This window comes from Balaenoptera acutorostrata, chromosome 17, assembly GCF_949987535.1.
Source record: "Balaenoptera acutorostrata chromosome 17, mBalAcu1.1, whole genome shotgun sequence".
In the NCBI taxonomy this organism is placed as follows: domain Eukaryota; kingdom Metazoa; phylum Chordata; class Mammalia; order Artiodactyla; family Balaenopteridae; genus Balaenoptera; species Balaenoptera acutorostrata.
This window is the reverse complement of record NC_080080.1, coordinates 62,084,684-62,097,310: the sequence shown is the minus strand read 5'-3', so window position 1 is coordinate 62,097,310 and position 12,627 is coordinate 62,084,684. Positions and strand designations below refer to the sequence as shown.

The 12,627-nt window shown below is 36.2% G+C and overlaps 1 long non-coding RNA gene across 4 annotated transcripts in view; it reads right to left on the bottom strand.

Annotated features, from left to right (window-relative positions):
- Positions 1–5,244: 5,244 nt before the first annotated feature.
- LOC130705518 (uncharacterized) overlaps positions 5,245–12,627 on the bottom strand; it is a 44,589-nt gene continuing 37,206 nt past the window's right edge. For 3 of the 4 annotated variants that reach the window (XR_009005781.1, XR_009005779.1, XR_009005778.1), the window contains one exon: positions 5,245–5,777. This is a non-coding gene — a long non-coding RNA (uncharacterized LOC130705518). Of the gene's footprint in view, positions 5,778–6,412; positions 9,484–12,627 lie in introns of those variants that run through there. The other variant, XR_009005780.1, reaches the window with a different exon arrangement.

The window sequence follows — 12,627 nt, the reverse complement described above, 5'->3', positions numbered from 1 at the left end:
ATCAACTTCTCTTTGGAATGGATTTGATTTATGATGGTTATTCTGATCATTAATTACAGTTACCTCCTAGCCTTTAAGGCCTTAAAATGGAAATCTGAAGTCACAATTCTATTTCCTGTTCAAATATTATTCTCTACTAGGTCCTGACCTCTTTAAAATGATAACCTAAACATAGTTAATTTATTTCTGTCTACCTCAAGGTATGTTATTTAGTGGGGGCAGAGAAGATTAAATAGAGGAGAAAGATATTATAAAAATCATCTTTTATGTATTTTTATTATTATACATTTGAGGCATGTTTATGAATTTTTATAGATTATATTTTTATTTCTGAATTATCCACGTTTTATAGAATTTTAGAATGCTATTTTTACATTCTAAAACACAATTTCTGCTGAAAACTCTAAGTAAATTCACATTAAGACAAGTAAAATAAATAACATGCAATCTAAAACATTTTATCATTTGTTATTTGAGCAGTTGTAGTAAAATCACCAGAGAGGAATATGTAGTTGCAACCATCCACTGTATGTTCAAGATGCTCAGCAACCACGAAATGAATTTCACATCAAGACCATAATGAGAAAAAAGATTCCAGAATAATTTCCTCTTTCTCGAATTGGATATGAACGAACAGAGAAGGCAGATCATTTCTAAAAACAACATCTCATCCAATGGACTGAATCCTTACAATCTTTGTATTAGGAGCTAACATTTGAAAACAGCGTGCAATCATTTTGACATGGTCAGGTGATACTTATTTTTAATATAGTCTATTTTTTTCAGACAACAACAACAATATCTGTTTAGTCTAGTTTTGTCTGTCTTACAAGTTGAAGAATAATAACAACCTTCTCAAATGAATAAGAACGCAACCTTCCCAAATTCTCCTGTGAACTGTTTCCAGAAGAAATGGTGGTATTTTTGTTATCCTTTCCCCATCTTCCAGCAGATCATGTATAATTATAGCTGTTAACTCTGTGACCATCCACCAGTATCTTTTCTGTGACACAACCCTTCCATCAGTTAAATGAAGAACTTTACTTTTTTTGGTCTTTGTTCATAATATTAGTATTGGTCTTAACACCTTGTGTAATGGTTAGTTGTAAATACGGCTGATACGATGGAATCAAGTTGCTACCTTCTTACTAAGGACGTGTCATTTATCTTCTTTAAGCCTCACTTTCTTGTGCATAATGTGGGAATATTAATGGCCTACATCTCATAGGGATAAATACATATTGAATCAAATAATGAATGTAAATTGCTTGTAACAGTGCCTGACATACAGTAAGTACTCAATATATCTTTCTTATTATTTATAAAAATATCCACCGTGCCTGACACACAGTATATAATCAACAAATTGGAATTTAGGCCATTTTTAATCATTCGCTTACTCTGTATCCTTTCTAGCTTTATGGATTCACCTAGTACTTGGTATATAGCTATTGTTTGTATGGCTTTATATTAGGGTTCCCTGATATATTATGGTTCTCTTGGGTGTTTCCCTTTATATAAAAAGAACAGGTTATGTGGTGAAAGAAGTTTGGGAAATGTAGGACAAATTAAAAGAGCATTCTCAATTTCATTCATATGTTAATGTGCATGATAAATCTCCAGTAGCAAGCAGCTCTGCAGCTTTCCTAATACCTACTTGACCACACGCCCAACTCCCACATTCACCACCTTTCTTTAAAGCAGTTTTTCCGTTGTTGCCTATAACTATTATCTGCTTGCTTAGTCTTTAATGCCTTGAGACATTAGTTGCATACAGGTTCATCAAGGGAAGAGGATGGCTTTCCAGTTGCCCTTGTATCATTTTGCAGTACACCATCTGGGCTGGTGTGACCTTGGGGATTTTATCTTTTTACATCAACCTGGCTTATATACTTAGAGTGTTGACTGAGAGAGCTGCCTGCTTTTCACCTGCTTCTCAGAGCCAGCAGTGTGGGATGCCCTTAAATATAGGACCTCTGCTATTGTTCACAACCTCTTTGAATATCTGTGTGGCTCTTTGGCACTGAGTTAAGGCAGCAGAAATCACTGTCCGTGAAGAAAATCGTTACCCCTTTCCTTCTCATCCATTCCCATTCTTCAGACTAGAAGTGCTAGCCTCCCTGTCAAGTTGTCCACTGGAGGACCAGGTTTTGTGTAAGGAAATCTAACCTAACAGAAATCCTATGGGATTTCCTCCAGAAATTCCTAAGTAGGTGATCTCTCAAGGGTGGAATTTTCTACAAGAATCAGGCCGCTGCCTGATCTCACTAGGGATTCTAGTGACACAAAATGATAGCACAACCTACATCCCTTGAGGGAGTCTGAAGAATAGGTTTATGAAGACCCTGCGTGAAATCTTTTCGTCTACAAAAAGTCCCTTGAGTTACATTTAAAAATACCTGCAAAATAAGAGTCTTGTATATAGGAACAATAGTAAATTTGTTGACAAAATAGTATATGGGAGTACATTTAGGGGAGAAATCATTAGAGGAGAGATCATTAGATCACTCCTTGCTATTAGAATATTTCATAATAAAATGGTCATATTTTTATTTGCATTACAGAGTATTACAATGGATAATTGTTTTATATATGCATATATAGATCTGTATCTATTTATACATACATATGCCTTTTTTCACATAGAACTACTATAGAGAGAACACCTTGAAGAAGAAATTTTCTAATAATTCTGAATCTAAAAATCTTGTTATTAAGATTTTATTTTGGGGGACTTCCCTGGCAGTCCAGTGGTTAAGACTCCACACTTCCAGTGCAGGGGGTGTGGGTTCGATCCCTGGTCGGGGAACTAAGGTCCCAAATGCCACATGGCATGGCCAAAAAAAAAAAAAGATTTTATTTTTTGTACCTGAACAGATTTTTTATTGAAGTATATTTGATTTACAATATCACATTAGTTTCAGGTGTACAGCATAGTGATTCAGTATTTTACAGATTATATTCCATTAAAAGTTATCACAAGGTAATGTTATAATTCCCTGTGCTGTACAGTATATCCTTGTTGCTTATCTATTTTATATATAGCAGTTTGTGTCTCTTAATCCCATACCCCTATCTTGCCCCTCCCCTCTTCCCTCTCCTCACTGGTGAAAATAAACCACTATTTATTTTCTATATCTGTGAGTCTGTTTCTGTTTTGCATGTATATTTTTTTAATTCCACATATAAGTTATATCATACAATATTTGTCTTTCTCTGTCTGACTTATTTCACTAGGCATAATAATCTCTAGGTCCATCCACATTGCTGCAAATGGAAGAATTTCATTCTTTGTTTTATGGCTGAGTAATATTCTATTGTATACCACATCTTCTTTATCCATTCTTCTGTTGATAGACACTTGGGTTGCTTCCATATCTTGGCTATTGTAAACAGTGCTGCTATGAACAATGGGGTGCATGTATCTTTTCAAGTTTGTGTTGTCATTTTTCTCAGGATATATACCCAGGAGTGGAATTGCTGGGTCATATAATAGTTCCATTCTTAGTGTTCTGAGGAAATTCCATACTGTTCTCCAGAGTGGCTCTTCCAATTTACATTCCCACCAACAGCGTAAGAGGATTTCCTTTTCTTCACATCCTCTCCCACATTTGTTATTTGTAGATTTTTGATGGTAGCCATAGTAAGATTTTAAAAAGGACAAAGTAAGTATGTAGTAAGGGGAACAGAGATATTCCCCTATACTTTATTTGAACTATAAAAGCACAAATAAATTAGTCTGACATTCAAACTGAAGAATTCACTTGGTCTTCAGATTAAAAATATATTTCTGGGTAGTTTGATAAAATTTGTTTCCAATTAGCTTTATGCCACTCCTGTCACCTTCCGCCCCATTGAATTCAGTAAATACTTTAGACCTTGATGAGCTATGGGGCTGGGTGTTCAGAGGCTGCACAGGTCTGAATGAAGAGAAGATAACAGTCCTTTATTTTGTAGTAACCACATTGTCATTGAAGATGAGCTTGGAAGGGGAACAGTGGGTTTTCAAAAGGTGTTTTTGCCTTAAGAGCTGTTTTTGTACACAATGCCATGCTAAGGTGAATATTTTGGAGTGGATACCTCATGCTAACACTGCTTTCGCCGTTTCATTAATTTGTCAGAGACAAACAGTCCTTTAAAGACTGTATCTTAAAAACTCTTTCAACTTCCCTATGAAAAAGGGTTTTATCTGTTTTGCAGAACAATAGCATCTTTGCCGACTACTAAGTACAGTGTTCATGCAATGCTCCAGCTCAGAGCTTACATCTCACAAAAAAGATTGTGCTGTTTTTAAGGATCATTCTACCTATTTTTTTAAAAAAATAGAACGTCCTTCCTCTTTTTCAAAATAGAACCTTCAAGCCAATAGCAGGAATACCTTATTTTAAATCAGCTTGTACAGGGTACATCTGCTCGAAAAGGGTGTCACCTCAGCACAAGGACCTTACTATGTTTTTGTGGCCAAGAGCATCATGTGTCTTGAGTCATGTCAGAAACACTTTAGGTACCGCTTCATTTATTTAAAATTGAATTTTAAGAAGGAAAACTAGCGTAGATGCAGTACTTTGTGTTTCTGAGTAGATGAAATTAATTTGAGGGGAAAATGTGAACCAAAATATTTTCCTTAAAAGATTTCCAAAGTCTGTTTCTAATCCCTTAAAAGAGGAGTATAAGGTGCACATTAAATCCTCTGTCAGGAAAACGAGAAAAATATCGACATCTATGGTTGCGGTTGCTGTGGGAACGTCTCTTTTTATTTCATAGAAGAGTAAATAGTCACATAAAGCATTCATTAATAGCCAGGAAACAAATCAGACTTTCTCTTAGGCAGACTTATGTAATGCACTCATTTTCATTAGAGAAAGTTTTAATTGAGTGATATTTCAAAAATCAGAACAAACTTGAATATATTTCTCTTTTCACTTAATCCTAATTTAGTACTCAAATCCATCATCATGGTTCATTTAGATCAATATATTATACCTATTAAGACTTGAAATAAATCTTTTACACATCCAAAAGTCTTCCTTTTTATTGTCTTGCTGAACTGCTGTGTTAAGTATATTCTTTGGCTCTCAAATGTATCAGAATCTTAGAGTAACTGGAACAATAAAAATATACCCATAAGGGTATGCACACATGAAAAACATAAAGAAAATATAGAGCATATATATGTATGTACATATACTATATATGTGTATATATATATATATATATAATGTTCTACATGAGATAAATGTAAAGTAAGCCGTTCTTCTGGTAAAACTAAGATCCTTAACCACATTAACTGATTTATTCTACTTTTTATTTTGACATACATACAGTTTTACAGAAAAGTTTCAAGGATAGTACCTGGCTCTCATTATCCTCAGCACACTTACTTGCTCATGTAAATTACCTGCCCAACTCACCAGCAGCACCAGCCAAATCCTTCGCCCTGCCCCCTGAACACAGTGGCTGCACTGGCTGAATCCTTGACCCAGACCAAGGAGAAGCCAAAGGGACCACATTAACTTTTCAATATCATTTGAATTTTATTGAGGAATGCCAGGAGCTTCCAGATGAGTCTTCTGCTTCAAGACAAGATGGTACAATTTCCATATCACACATTTCTTCTCTTCTTGGAAAGTTGTAAGGAAGAGTCCACATCAGAATTTCATACAGACTACCAACTTAACACTTTTTTCAAAAAAAGCACCATGAGGCTTGTGAAGTTTTAAATTTCATGATAAATTCTATTTCTAGTCTTCTTTCACAATCAGTAACTGTAGCAAAAGCTGGGATAAAAAAAAAAAAAAGAGGAAAAAAGTAGGGAAATCAATTTTATCTCCTGCAATTACAGGAAGTAAACTCCATGGAATATTCTGCTTTATTGGATTGGGTCTGAACCATCAAATGAAAGACATTTTATCTATTTGGTTTATTCATAGAATGTGGTTTATTACATTATATAGTAAACCGGAAGATACTGGGTGAGTCATTTAACCACTTGCCAAGTTTCATTTAGTAAAAGACCACCTCTGTTGCTCTATATGTTATCATAGAGACTCAGAGAAGTAAAATGCATTTTATAGCAATTATCAGTATTAGTCACAATTCCTCCTTTTATTGTACGAGGGACAGATATTTTGTAGAAAAATAAAAACCAGTGACCTAGAAGGTAAATGACTTGCCTAATGTCCTAGAGAGGTTGAGCAGCAGAGGGAGATTAAGGTCTCCTGGCTCCTAATCTGGCACACAAACCAGCGGAACACATTGCTCTCATCAATGCATGTAATTGATAAGAGGTTCCCTATTCCCCTTTGCACACAGGAAGACATTCATTATACGCCTTTCTGGGTGAAAAGGGACTTTAAGCCACAGGGTTTTTTCTTCCCCTACCATGCAAGAAGGGCACATTTGAATTAAACAAAACACCTCCGCATCCAAAGAAACCTGCCAAGAGTAAGGAGAAAGGACTATCCAGCTTAATGTTTTTTCTCTAGTAGGGAGGAATGAAGCAGTGTTCAGCTACTCAGAAATTGTATCCTAACTATAAGAAGTGATGTTTGTCCCCAAATAAAGCCATATGATAAACACATGTGCTTGTAAAACAGCCCACTCCAAACCACGTACTGAAGTGAAAAGAGGGTTGAAGATGTATTTTATTTGATGAGCCATATACAAATCTTAGTGTATGTTCACAGCCTCATTAAATATATGGCAGCCCCTTTGGAACAAATCAAACATGGTCACAAACTTCCTGAGCCTATTTTGGGAAACAGAACTGCTGGGCAAGTTAAGCTTCAGGCCACAGACCAACCACAAGAGCCACAAGTATGGCTGCTTGGATGAATTTGGAAACCCATAGCACAGAGCCTGGATTATTCCCTGGGGCTAGAGGCAGATCAGTGAGCTGTTACTTAGGGAATTACCATATTTGTCCATATCTGACACATTTGAAAAGTTGAAGCTATGAAGATGACACTGCTTCTTGTGCTATATCTTAATCTCACCTGTGGCTGAAGATCAATAGTATAAAATTCTGCTTACTGGGTAGAACAAACAGACTTCAGCCAGCAGATACACACACATGCACCCCCCCCCACACACACACACGCATGGAAAATGTACATATTTCTAAATAGTACATTAATTTGTGACCTATATTATTTTATTTATTTATTTTTGGCTGTGTTGGGTCTTCGTTTCTGTGCGAGGGTTTTCTCTAGTTGCGGCAAGCGGGGGCCACTTTTCATCGCGGTGCGCGGGCCTCTCACTGTCGCGGCCTCTCTTGTTGCGGAGCCCAGGCTCCAGACGCGCAGGCTCAGTAGTTGTGTCTCACGGGCCTAGTTGCTCCACGGCATGTGGGATCTTCCCAAACCAGAGCTCGAACCCGACACTGTCCCCTGCATTAGCAGGCAGATTCTCAACCACTGCACCACCAGGGAAGCCCAATTTGTGACCTATATTATTAACGCCCTAATTTTAAAGTTTCAGGACAGATTTTCTCTAAGCATCTGAGAAACTCTGTGGGTATATGAATGTATTCTTGGGGATTCAAGTCGTCTCTAACATTTATTTTCAATGCTAGGTTTTTGTTGCTCTGATCACCTTTAAAAAACTTAATACAGCATATTCTGGATCATCTGGAGGATCCCAAACTGCCATTTGATTTGTGCTTACAAACAAATTGATGCCACATGGTATTTCTAAAGGGAAAAAAGAAATGGCTTTAATATAGAAACCATGCATTCACCCCCAAATGAAGGCCAAATGCTGTCATGATTTACTGTACAAAAGAAGTTTTCACAGCAGTTCCCAAAGGGCAAATTGGGGTGAAGTGAATCATCACATAACACATGGTAATGCAGACCTAGCCGTCCCTGCCACAAGGAAGGCTGTAAAGGCAGCCCTTTGTGCCAGGGTCTCTGGCTTCTACTCCCATAACATATTTGGAACATGCACAAAGGTAGGAGAATCCAGAGATGATCGCCATCAGCAGGCGTCTTGGAGGACATGTTTTGCAGAAGGCTTTAGCAGAGCACATTTTCATGTAATGGGGGCAGAGCCTCACCTTTAAACCTAGCACAGAAAGATGGAATAGCAAATTGGGGCAGAAGTAGCTAAACTGAAAGAAATATATCCTTGATAGAAGTCTCTCTATTAAAAAATTCAATGTGTAGCAATTACAGGTCGAAAGACTGAGAACTTTTGGAAGCGTGCATGCCATGCTATTCCACTCAGTAATGTCTGAGCACCCATTAGAAGACAGGCTGTAAACACTGGCAAAACATGGTCCCTATCCTTAGCGTACTTACATTTTAAGGAAAGAGACAGGCTCCTAAAAAAAATAATTTCAGTATAATTGGGGTGCTATGGGAGAAAAGAAGAGCACTTTTCCAGCCTGATGATACAAAAGAAGGACCAAATAATCATGAACCAACACGGGCCCGTGTGGATATGCATCAGAGACATAGAAGTGGAGTCACAGAATTCAAGCGATGCAAAGAAGAGTATCAGACCCAAACTCACAGTAGACACACTGTCCTTCACAATGAGAAAGGATTTGTCCTTCTGCTAAACATCAACACACACGCTCTTTGGTGTAACGTTTCAGGCCACTGCATATTCTTGGTACCTTGTACTTAATTCAGAGTCTGAGCTGTAGTCTTCTCAACTCATCCTGCTGAGTATCACTTTTTTTTTTTAATTTTATTTATTTATTTATTTATTATTATTATTAACTTTTGGCTGTGTTGGGTCTTCGTTTCTGCGCGAGGGCTTCCCCTAGCCGCGGCAAGTGGGGGCCACTCTTCATCGCGGTGCGCGGGCCTCTCACTATCGCGGCCTCTCTTGTTGCGGAGCACAGGCTCCATACGCGCAGGCTCAGTAATTGTGGCTCACGGGCCCAGCTGCTCCGCGGCATGTGGGATCTTCCCAGACCAGGGCTCGAACCCGTGTCCCCTGCATTGGCAGGCAGATTCTCAACCACTGCGCCACCAGGGAAGCCCACTTTTTTTTTTAAGTAGTGACAAATCATCCCAGCATCCTAGGGTATTTCTAGTATCTCAAAGGGCATTCTAAAATCTTAAACACGATTTTCATTCTTTTTGAAATTAAAAAATCAGGTATTTGTATAGGAAAATTATTTATAATCCCAGGAACACCCTATTATGTCTTTAAAAGGGGAAAAAGAGTGGTGCTTTATCAAGATAGCCCAGGGATCAGAACAATTCAGGTTGGAATTGTGCTAAACCCCATGAGAGCCATGTGGCTTGGTTAGCTAATCTATAGCCCAGACTGCCAGGCACACCTCCAAGAAGCCACATTTAACTTTTTCATTCACTTTCAAGAGTAAACTTATAAATAATGAAGGTTAAAAAAAGTCTTCTGCCTCTGTCGCCTTGAAGTCAATGCCACAGATCAGCCAGGAAAGCCAGAGTCCAATGGGTCCAAAGAGATCTTCGTAGTTTGGATGCTTACAGCTTTTCAGTGGTAAGCCTACAGATCAGGGAAGCAAGTTGCAGCACAAAAGTGAAAAGGTTACAAGCTTCAAAGGTAATTCTAAGTAATGGGATCTTGAGCTGGAAGTCCTCTAGAAATCTGATGAAGTTCAATAGCTAAGCATCTGACAACAAGTTCGATAAATTGGAAACTGTGAATTTACTTGTAATAGTAACTATTCTCCCCAGACCTACCCACACTCATGAGATTCTGTGTAATTTAGACACAGAGAATCTTAAAATAAAAATCCAGAGAAGAAGATAAATGTATAACATAAAAAGATCAGTCCTAATTGCAGTTTATGTTGGTGTTGGGTAAGAATTCCGGAAGGTTATCTAAACCAAATTCTGGACCCTTGGAGAGTGTTCTGCTTTATTTATTGTTCTGCAATACCACCTGCCTTTTTCCCAGTTTCCTTTGTGCTTAGGAAATAATTTGTGCGTGTCCCTTTTTTGTAGCATAGCTTCTGATTTCAGTGAGAAATGGATGGTGGGGTATTTATTCATGTATATAGTTTTCCTTTTCTTTTTGCATTCTTTAAATGTAAAACCTTATAACTTCATTCCCCTAGGTAGTGATAGAAGTCAGGCAGAAATTATTTAAAGGAAAAAATGAGATTAATATTTTAGTTTGAATGTCAAAGCAGAGGGAACTTGGGCAGTGTAAAAGGGTCATGAATTCACAGGCAATATTATCTGTAGTGTTTTATCTTCATATATAACTGGAAAAAAAGATTTAAAATCTACTCTTTAATTTGAAATAAATATGTAAGTAAAACTAAATTGTTTTTAAAAAGTTAAAAATTATCCACTAGATCTTTTCATTTTCTTTGTCTTTTGTTCATTTCACTGCTTTCTTGAAATCTCATTCCATAAGCATGTTTTATTAATGCTCTATTAATAAGCATTCACTTAAAACATGACTGATTAAAAAGTAGACCTGATTTTAAGTAAGTGTTCTGAAAATGTTTCATTTATTGAATTCATTGAGGTTTAAGTTCTCATTTGTATTGCTAGAGGGTAAATTACAGATACTTATGCTTGTTTTATCATTATAATGAAAGCAGTACTCATATTTGCAACACTAATTAAAATTCTTCTCTGACCCATATAAATTCTGCCTCTCCCTCAAATAGATTATTTTCAAATCTTTATACAAATATTACTATATATGTGTGTGATAATGTAAGTATCTATCTTTAGTGTAACACAATCAAGAGTAAGAGAAAGTAAAAATTAGGTTCAGACTTTTTAGTACTGCAGGGTACATTTTTAGTACCCTACAGAGAGAATTAGTCATACGACTCCCATTAACTTTAATGGAACTTGTATGGGCAAATTGTATGCTGAAATTCTTAGGAAGTGGAACGTCAGTAGAGTTTATTAGTTTCATTTTTCCTCTTCAGAACTTCAGTTTTGACTACCTTTACTTTCTAATGGTCTAGAGGAAAGACATGTCAATAAAAATGATTAACATAAATGTTTTCCAAGTTTTATAAGACCACGTTTTCTATACATTTGCCCAGAAGTTAGAAATTTGCAAACGATGCTTAAATAGCATTTGAGATTTAATTAACAAGTAAATTCAACTAAACAAAAGACATAGCTTTTAGATATGAAAATAATAGTATTCTTTAAACATGAATATTGTAGCATCATTTATCCCCTAGTGATTATTCATTTTTCACATTCCTATTTGCTATTACAATAGCAAAATTGAAAACTTTAAAAGTATTTTCAGTATAATAAATGTGAAATTAAATACCTTCTTATTACTACATTTAGGAGTTTGTATTTGAAATGAAATGTATTTGGAATTCTACATATTGGTCTTATTAAAATATTATATACCACACTTAGGCACTGATGAGAAAGAAACACATGGACAATTAAAAATTAAAGCATCCTCATGAGGGGCAAAAGGAACCTAAATGTTCTTTACCAGCAATACCTTTCCACAATTATGGATTCAATCTCTTGACTACGTGGTGAAGTTATGATCAGTTAACAAATTCACTCAAAAGAATTTAGTATAATATTAAATTTACATTCACAATACAGAATACAAAAAGAGATAAATGAAGATTCTTCTAATGTCCACTCATTCAAGATGTTGATAGCACTACAAAATTTGGAAACGACTAAATATCTCTCAACTTTCTCTTCCTTCATCAAATAGATCTATCTATATTTACAATTTTCTAGAAATTCACCATTTAAAACATTAACTTTAAAAAGTTTTTAAAAGAACTCTCAGTGTATGTTGTGATAATCTTTCATTTTACCTTATTTGGGTATCTAAATAACCAAAACTGGATTTATCAGACCAAAATAACCTTGTTTAATCAGGAATAAAAAGCAGACATTAATGAACTGATAATTAACAACATAAATAATTTCATCTTGGATCAAAGTTTCAGAAAAACAAAAAAAGATTGATCAAATCCAGTCTGTTACATAAGTGAAGTTTCTTGTAAAAACATTAGTTGGTTATCATACAAATCCGTGAAACATGCATGTCATCAATGACTATTAGTGCTGCAAGAAACATTAGCCATCTAGTCTACTCCATTATTTTAAAGGTGAAGAAATTAATCCTTCAAGAGGTTAAATGATAATCCTAAGGTCTCTCAGCTACTTAGTTGTAAGGAAAACTAGAATCCAAATCTCTTGATTCCTCATTCATTCATAGAGCAATTTTTTATTGAGCACCTACATTAGCCTTACACAGTTGTAGGAATTGGATTAAAGTGATGAACAAAACATACAAGAGCCTTACCATCGTGGATCTGATATTCTAAATAGGGAGATAAAACAAAGAAAGAAATAAGTAAAGAAAAAAGACAATTTCAGATTGTGGTTCATATGCAAAAAGATTCGGTATGATTTTCACCAACTGAGAATGTAGCTATTTGCTAGTATTTCTCTTCTCAACTCCTTTGATATCTCCATTTCTCTCCTTGTAGTTAACATAAACAGAGGGAATTCCCTGGTGGTCCAGTGGTTAGGACTCTGCACTTTCACTGCTGAGGACCTGGGCCTGGTCCCTGGTCAGAGAACTAGAATCCTGCAGGCTGTGTGGCGTGACCCAAAAAATAAATAAATAAGTACAGAGAGACTTACCAGTAGATCTACCTTTCTA